General features: G+C 38.9%; 1 long non-coding RNA gene across 1 annotated transcript; it reads left to right on the top strand.

The window, feature by feature from the left end:
- The first annotated feature begins 4,208 nt into the window (after window positions 1-4,208).
- LOC119573733 lies at window positions 4,209-5,048 on the top strand. Its single transcript, XR_005228814.1, has 4 exons — window positions 4,209-4,268; window positions 4,463-4,474; window positions 4,669-4,743; window positions 4,854-5,048. It is a non-coding gene; the product is annotated as an uncharacterized LOC119573733 (long non-coding RNA).
- Window positions 5,049-8,246: the final 3,198 nt, after the last annotated feature.

The following is an 8,246-nucleotide window of genomic DNA, read 5'->3' as shown; positions in this document are numbered from 1 at the left end:
GTATACCTAATTGCTCATTTTGGTCCTGGGAAACCGCTGGATCAAAATGAGATTGCCATGAAACAATTAAGATCTAGTACAAACAGACATGGCCGGATTGTCGAGTGATAAGTTAGACAATCGGATGAGCAAGCTTGGAGAGTGTCTCAACTATTTGTTGACGCAGCTCGGTGATATGAACATTAATGAAATTTTATTCCCCGTTGAAGAAGAAGGAGGCAGTTGGAGCCATTCATATGTTGTTCCCATCTAAAATTTTGCCGCCCGCTGTATGTCTTTAAAAATTCCTGTTGTGTTAATAAAACAAAAATCGCGTGTTCAACCAGATCCTAACATCTGTTCTGATCATGGTACGCGCAGCGAAGGCGACAAGGATGAAGATGACGACGAACAGCGCAGCGAAGGTGTTAATGATGACGACACCGGAATCGTGCGCAGGAAGCGGTGGACAGCTGCAGCTGAGAGGAGGACGATCGGGTGAAGGCGGAAGATGATGATGACCAATAATAATTTTGTTCCCATAATCTGTTATGTTAAGTCTTGTTGGATTTTGCCATTAATAAAACTAAGTTGAACATATTCCCGCTTTTTGTATCATCCTCGCCTTTCTTATATAAATGAAAGATGTATAAAGAAGCTCTCAGTCTGTTGTCGGTCGCCACCATGGAGACAGATAACCAATACATATACATTACGAGCAATGCTTCGAAAAATGTGTTTCCGCATAATACCTCACACTCATTGGAAAACGTTATACCCCCGTTAATGTTAGATCCTTCTTTGGATTATGAGGTTGCGCTGATTAATTTTTTGCACCCCAAAAACCATTACAGCATCATGGCTAATGATGACGATTTTGCTATTCAACTTGTTTATGTATGCGATAAAGATCCGCGTGCTCTCGAACGTAACATCTTTAAATATGTTCCGAAGTTTAACATGTTAGGACAGATGGAAAAGAGAGCAAGCAATGCTAGATTGATAAATGAGGATATTTTATACCAGATGGGGGAGATACTCGGTAGGGACCACAGTTAATAAATACATACCAAATGGAAGGTTGTTTGTTTATGACCAGGACATTGGTCGGTGTCGAATAGAAACGGTGTACCATACAGCGGGAGGGAGCACCGACGTGCACTGCAACCGATGGGGGAAATTCGTTTTCGCGTCGCATGGCTCACATGTTGGGATTTGAAGAAAGGAGATCTATCGCTATTATGTTTCCCATCAAAACGAGTGCCCATGAAAAATGGAATATATACAATAATAATTTAAGCACGAGACCGCCGAGAACAGACGGCGGGGTGGATTTCATTTATGTATATTCGGATATTGTTGTTCCCTGTCGATTTGCCGGGCAACAGGTTAATATTCTTGATGCTTTTGCTTGGCGGGGATCGAGCACGAAGGGATGTACACCTGTGCTCTATAAACAACTTTTAAACAAGACTATACATTCAGTGGGTGTGCGCATTACAGATCAGAACGGATATCCATTAAATTTCGAGAAAGGTCATTTTGTTACGCTTATATTGCACATAAGACCTCGCTAAGCCATGCATATATAAGCACTGTACATTCGCGTTTTTGCTTATTCTACAACGGAACGCCGTTCCGATCTGTTTGATTATAGGATAAAGAGAGAACACAGGGCACACAGTACTCATCATTTATGTAAGAGCGCCTTTCGTCCCCCCGACTGTAGATGAGTTTAGAACGATTTCTGAACGACAGGAAGTATTGCTTAAACCCGTTCGAGGAGGGACTTTCAGAGATATCGGCATATATAATGCTATGATCTTTTATCGACGAGGAGCAGGATTATTTTCCTTTCTTGGAAATATAGGCAAGAGGTTAATTCCCTTTGTTTCTAAACTGGTTAAGCCTGCGCTCCTCGATTTTGGTTCGGGTGTTATTGACGATCTGAGAGAGGGAAAGACGAGTCTAAAGTCCTCTATGAAAAGAAGAGGTGTGGAGGCTATTAAGCAGGTGGGCGCCAGAGCGATGAGAGGGGGGGAGGAAGGAGGGTGCGCAGAAAACGAGTTAAGAGATTAAAGATCCGACCGAGTTGTTCGAACTATAAAAATGATGTCTTTTCTCTGGCATAGTCAGTTATAATCCAACCTTGTTGCTGTGCGCAATAATATTGAACGAGAAAGGACTCGATACTATAGGAAAGACAATGAATCAGTATAAGACACCACTCTCATCTTACGTTGCCGGGGTGAGCGACATGTTCGGTCAAACAGGGTGCGCATGGTCGAGTCTGGGATAGAGGAACGCTCTGAAGCTGACGTATTACCGTTTAACGCCGGGATAAACGGGTTAATTACTGATAATTACGCCGAATTTAGGTGGCCAGCTGGGCAAAATTGTTACGTAGACCTCTCAAGAGTGGTGTAAGAAATTAAGGGGGGCCCTGAGAAAGGAGGATGGAACGCCGTTGAGTAATGACGATCATGCAGAATTATGTAATTCTGCTATGCACTCTCTCATGAAGCCTGTGTCTGTGTACTTTAATTAACGGGCAACAGGTAGAACAAAATCCGCTATACAGTTTCTCATCCTAAGTACGTTTAGTAACGAGCATGTCGCCCTCTCTGAAAGAAACTCTAGGGAGAAATATATATTATTCCTAACCTTCTGATATGCCGCGAAACTTTGCAGACAATTATTTCGCACGCATCAGCGCATGCGAGAAAAAAAATGTAATGAACGAGGTAAAAGCTCATGGATTTCATTTTATGGCACCATTATTGATGTATGTAGCAACAATGGACATGCATCCTTTGGATAATGTATCCATGGAAATACGGCTTGAGTTTGCTACCGACAAGTTTGTTGTGAACACAACGCCCGAAACATCGGCACTTAATCCGGTGGTGAAAATTGATACCTGTATGCTTCATTTTACTACGCTGAAGCCTAGAGATTCTGAAATTGAGGCACTTGGTAGATCTTTGCAACACAGTCCTCTCAGCTATGTGTTTAATAAGACGCTCTACAAGACTTATGTCATGGCGAGCCGTCAGACATAGCTTGACATGCGGGGGTTGTGGGGGTCTGCCATTCCTGAAAATTTATTTCTGTTTATGGTTGACGCAGGGGACTATACAATGAATCCTCTGCATTTAGGTCATAATCATCTGAGCAAACTCTTTGTCACCGTCAATAATACCTCTGTGTACAATATAAGCACGAATTTCCCTGCGCAATGCTCAGACTTGTATTATCATTCGCTGAATGCATTAGGTTTAGACAGAGATGGGTTTGTAAGCGGTAAAATGATTGCTGTTATGGATTTACAACCTGAAAAAATGCAGGATGCAATAGCCATTTAAAATTCTGGAACTCTCAGGATTGGAGTTGGGTTAGCACAACCGCACGATCAGAACATTGTTTTATTCCAAGCAGGAGATACACAAGGTGTAATTTATATCGATAACGATCGCAGAGTGGTTACAGATATCAGAGCGTAATGAACTGCTATGAGGTAAATGATATCTGTTCGCAGTTTCTCAGGAGAGGATATGTTTTACGAGGCTGTTTTTTAGCAGATCAATTACCTGCAAGAAAGAAAAAGGGGTTTATAATGAGTTCTATGTGGTTAACATTCTTACATCTCGCCACAGACCGTCAATAATGAGGCATTACGTCTTAATTGTGAATGGAAAATCTTGCAGTGCATATTTTGATTTTTATGTTCTGCTTCATATCTATTCTCCGTGGTTCCAGGCATTTATCGATCAGTATTCCGAAAAAAAAAGTTTTGTTAACATTAGTAGATCATTACAAAGCCTCGATAGTTTAACTGTGGTGCGTATGTTATTTTCGTTATGTACAACATTAATTTGCACGGAATAGAAAACATTGGTCAAATATTATGCAGGTATTTTTCAGCGAACGACTTTAGATATAATAATAAGGTTATACGGTTTTATATAAACATTTTAAAATGCCCAGGTGTGAGAGGCTATTTTGCGATCGTACGTTAAGCAAAGCAGAATACAGGAAATTATATTGCGGGGGTGGTGGATGAGGGTGGGGTGCAGAGGGAGGGGGGGGGGTGATTTCTGTTCCTTGTTTCCTGGTCCTTTCTCTGTGCTGTCATTTGCTGATTGGTCGACAACGCTGAAGGGGGGGGGGGCGATCCTAGGTGTATAAGTACTCTGTTTTCAAAGTGGGGAAGATATTGAGCCTTTCACAGAAGAAAGAAACATACGCCGTCAAGATGAGTTCCTTCACTAGTGAAGTTTTGTCCTTTGGTAAGTCATTTCTGAGTTTTAGTTTTAGTCTCTGTGTTCGTACCTCTAAGATTCATCTTTGTATCACTATGTGTTTTACTGGTTAATATTTCCGTGCTGTTGGTATGATTTACAGAAATGTGATGATATACAACTTTATTCTAAGATATTTTTTATACACAAAACCTTAAAGTCTCTCTTTTCTATATTTTCAGTTTCCAACCTTGGTAAGTACTTTCTAAGTTTTAGTTATGACCTCTGTATCTGTGCCTCAATGCTATAATTAAGATATGTGTGGGTTATTGCTTTCATTGATAAATAACTTTTGTTTAGTCGAGGTTGAAGTGCAAATACGCCGATGCATGTCTCTAATGATGTATGCAGAACCTTCAAGTAATTGCATTGTTTTCCTATATTTCAGTGAAGTCCGAAAGTATGATCCGGAAGATTCATGTTGTGCCAAACCTTAACGAATCCGGTTCCGCAGTTCTCAAGAGTGAGTATACTGTTATTATTTTAGTCGGAGACTTGTATGGAATGTCTTGGCTGTTATCTGCAGTTACGATTAGTCTTTTGGAATCTGATTGTCTTCTATATGTGTTACAGATTAAGGAAATAGGGGCGAGGTATGCCTTTTCTTGATTGGGAGCGTAGAGGCACAACCTGCTAAGAGAAGATGGATACCAGCAACCAGCGAGCAGGATGCAATTGACATGTGTACTCCGAGCACTTGCGGAAGCGAGGAAACTCTACTGCATGACGAGGCTTCATATCATCCTGGTATGATGACTAATGGCCCGAGGCTGTGTGGTTTCGTCGTCTGCTCCTTTGCCTTCTCCGATTCATTTTCATGATAATTCGAAGGAGGTCGAAGTGAACTCGGAGGGTAAAGAGAAGACAAAGGGCACAAGAGACAGCGGGTGCCCTCTTTCTCCTACCAAGAAGAGCAGACGGAAGAAAATGTCTCTTAGAATATCACTGAGGCAAAATATGCCCCCGCCCGGCCAGTTGACACAGTCAGTTAATGTCAATTTTGGGATACCACCAGAATGAAATAATAAATATATGTTCTAGTTTTATGATCCTTTGATTGACATGTCTAATAGTGTTTACAATACTTACTTCCAATATACCGAATGAACAATTATCATATGCCCAAATTTAACGGAGAACGAAAAATGGGAATTCAAAACTACCCTAATACCCTATGGTTACCTGTACCTGCTGTGGCATGTCTGAGGGTAAGTTCGAGAAAGTAGTCATCCCCTGTAGATAATTTGTACGAAGTGGAAGGTCAATTACCCGAGTAGAAAGCTGGGTAGTTAGCCTACAAGGACACCCCCCCTCGTATACCGCTAGACAGGTAGGCATGTGGGAAGGCACATCTAGAAGCAAGCGACAGTTTTTGACTTGTCATGTGTTAAACTTTTTTTTGAATAATTAAAAACAATTGGCGCTAAGTACATGACGCTGGTTGTTACTTCATTTTACGAAAGTAAGACACGTGAGCGGCTCAAGGTCATGTTACATCATGTCACGGAAGTAGGACACATGACCGGAAGGGGGTGTGGTGGTCTACTTGTCCTTTTGCCCACTAAAGTAACGATAACGATAACAAAAATAATAATAATAGCAATAATAATAATAATAATAATAATAATAATAATAATAATAATAATAATAATAATAATAATAATGATAATAATAATGGAAAAAATAACAACAACATTGATAATAATAATAATAATAATAATAATAACAATAATAATAATAATAATAATAATAATAATAATAATAACAATAATAATAATGATGATAATGATAATGATGATGATGATGATAATAATAATAATAATAATAATAATAATAATAATGATAATAATAATAATAATAATATTTATTATTATCATAGTAATGACAATAATAATGATATTAATGATAATGATAAGGATATTATCGTTATTATCACTGGAGAATCATTCATTAGGAATATTCCAATAAAACAACTAGCAGAGTCGGCCTTATTGTCGTTTTGTTTATCATTATTGCGATTGCTTTTATTTCAGAGACGTGGCTAAACCGTCTATCTGTTCTGACGGCGGTGTTGAGTCCCTTAAAGCCCAGGGGGATGTCTCTCGGCCGAACGGTATTTCTACCGCCGTATTGCAGCCTGTTGCTGCCGCTCTGCATAGCTGCCGACCCGAGTTGACCTCTGACCTCGCGAGGGGGACGTCGTCTCCGTGGAGAACACTCGTGAACCGCCAAACACGAGCAGGTGTCAGAAACACCTGTTAACTTTTCCCGAGGCTAAAGAAGATCTTCCTCTGGTCTCGATCCTGGGTCCTGCAACGTGCAAGTCAGAGACGATGCCGATGCCGCCACCAGGATCTAGGAAATTGAAAGCAAATCGGGCCTTTTATTTTCCCAACTCGGAAGAAGATACGCGACCTACTCCCTTGGGATAAGTAATTTAGACATCCCTAAATTCATTATTTAGAGAAAACTAAAGCTTGTCAACGTATTTACAGAAAACGTAAGATGCAAAGTGAACGGAGTAAATAATTTAAATGTCATAACATTCCAACACAAAATTCTTATCTAGGGATATTTATATCTAACTTTGTGTAAGTTTGCCTTTGATGTGCCCTCTATTACTTTTCTTATTCTTCATCTATTTCTTAGTTTTCATTATTTTGATAAATTAATTCTTTTAAACCTTGCCATGCGTGTATTGTCATTGTGATATCGAGGATACAATTTGGTCAACACAGATAATTTCTATTAATAAGTTGTTAATTATTATACTTATATCAGAAATAAAACAATTTTCATATAACTTGGAGTATAAATAGAAATTTAGACGTTTATATCGCTAACTCAGATCTCCCCACACACCACCGACTTTAACAAAGTTATAAAATTAGTTATCCCTATTTTTAGTGTTCAAAGAAAACGTTAGCGGAGGATTGTTTTTAAAGAAAACGATTATTGTTTAGGGGGAACAATCTCGTTACGATATATTTCTTTCTTAAGTCTCATTAACTCATTAGTAGCATTATCAAAATCGCTAATGTTATCATTATTGCAATTAATATCATGAGAGAATGAGAGAGAGAGAGAGAGAGAGAGAGAGAGGAGAGGAGAGAGAGAGAGAGAGAAAGGTAGAAGAAAGAGAGAGAGGGAGAGAGAGAAGAGAGAGAGAGAGAGAGGAGAGAGAGAGAGAGAGAGAGAGAGAGAGAGAGAGAGAGAGAGAGAGAGAGAGAGAGAGAGAGAGAGAGAGAGAGAGAGAGAGAGAATATGAAGATCGGAATAAGGAGACAAGGAAAACCAAGACGGAGGATGTATGACTGCTACCGCGATTGTAATGAGCACTAAGTCATGAAGTAAGAATGACCCAAAAATTCGTCTGTGACCACCCTTTGTATACCTCACTTACTTGGTCTTTACTCATATGTTAATTATGTATACCTCATTTAATTAGTCTTTAGCTGGTAAGATAATTAGTACTTAAATAATTATTTAGAAAGATGATATTTTATTTTCTTAGAAAGATGATACTTTATTTTACTATTTTTGTATCAGGTGCTATATACGTTTACATTATTACACTAAGATAAAGAAACAGTGTAAATATGCGAGTCTACCCTACAAAGTTCAGTTTTCTTTGTTTCCCCCACAAGGCATTCTCTTTAATTAGAGGGTACGCAGTTATATTTCACTGTTGCTTATTATATTAAGGTTATATAATGGATATTTTAATGAAGAAACCAATATGTATTCATTTTGTTTCTTGAGAAATTTATTTAAGTTCCGGTATTATGTATGTATGATTAAGACGAAACAATATGCTTGTAATATATGTGATCTGAGTAGATGTTAAAATGTTAAGAATATACAATGCTAAACCCTGATATTAGAGTCATAACCAGAGAGAGAGAGAAACGAAACAAGTGCCTGGTAGATGCTCGAAAGAGGTTAGTAAAATTCTTTAAATACCAG

The sequence above is a fragment of the Penaeus monodon genome, chromosome 6, assembly GCF_015228065.2.
Source record: "Penaeus monodon isolate SGIC_2016 chromosome 6, NSTDA_Pmon_1, whole genome shotgun sequence".
NCBI classification, from domain to species: domain Eukaryota; kingdom Metazoa; phylum Arthropoda; class Malacostraca; order Decapoda; family Penaeidae; genus Penaeus; species Penaeus monodon.
This window is presented reverse-complemented; position numbering and strand designations above follow the sequence as displayed.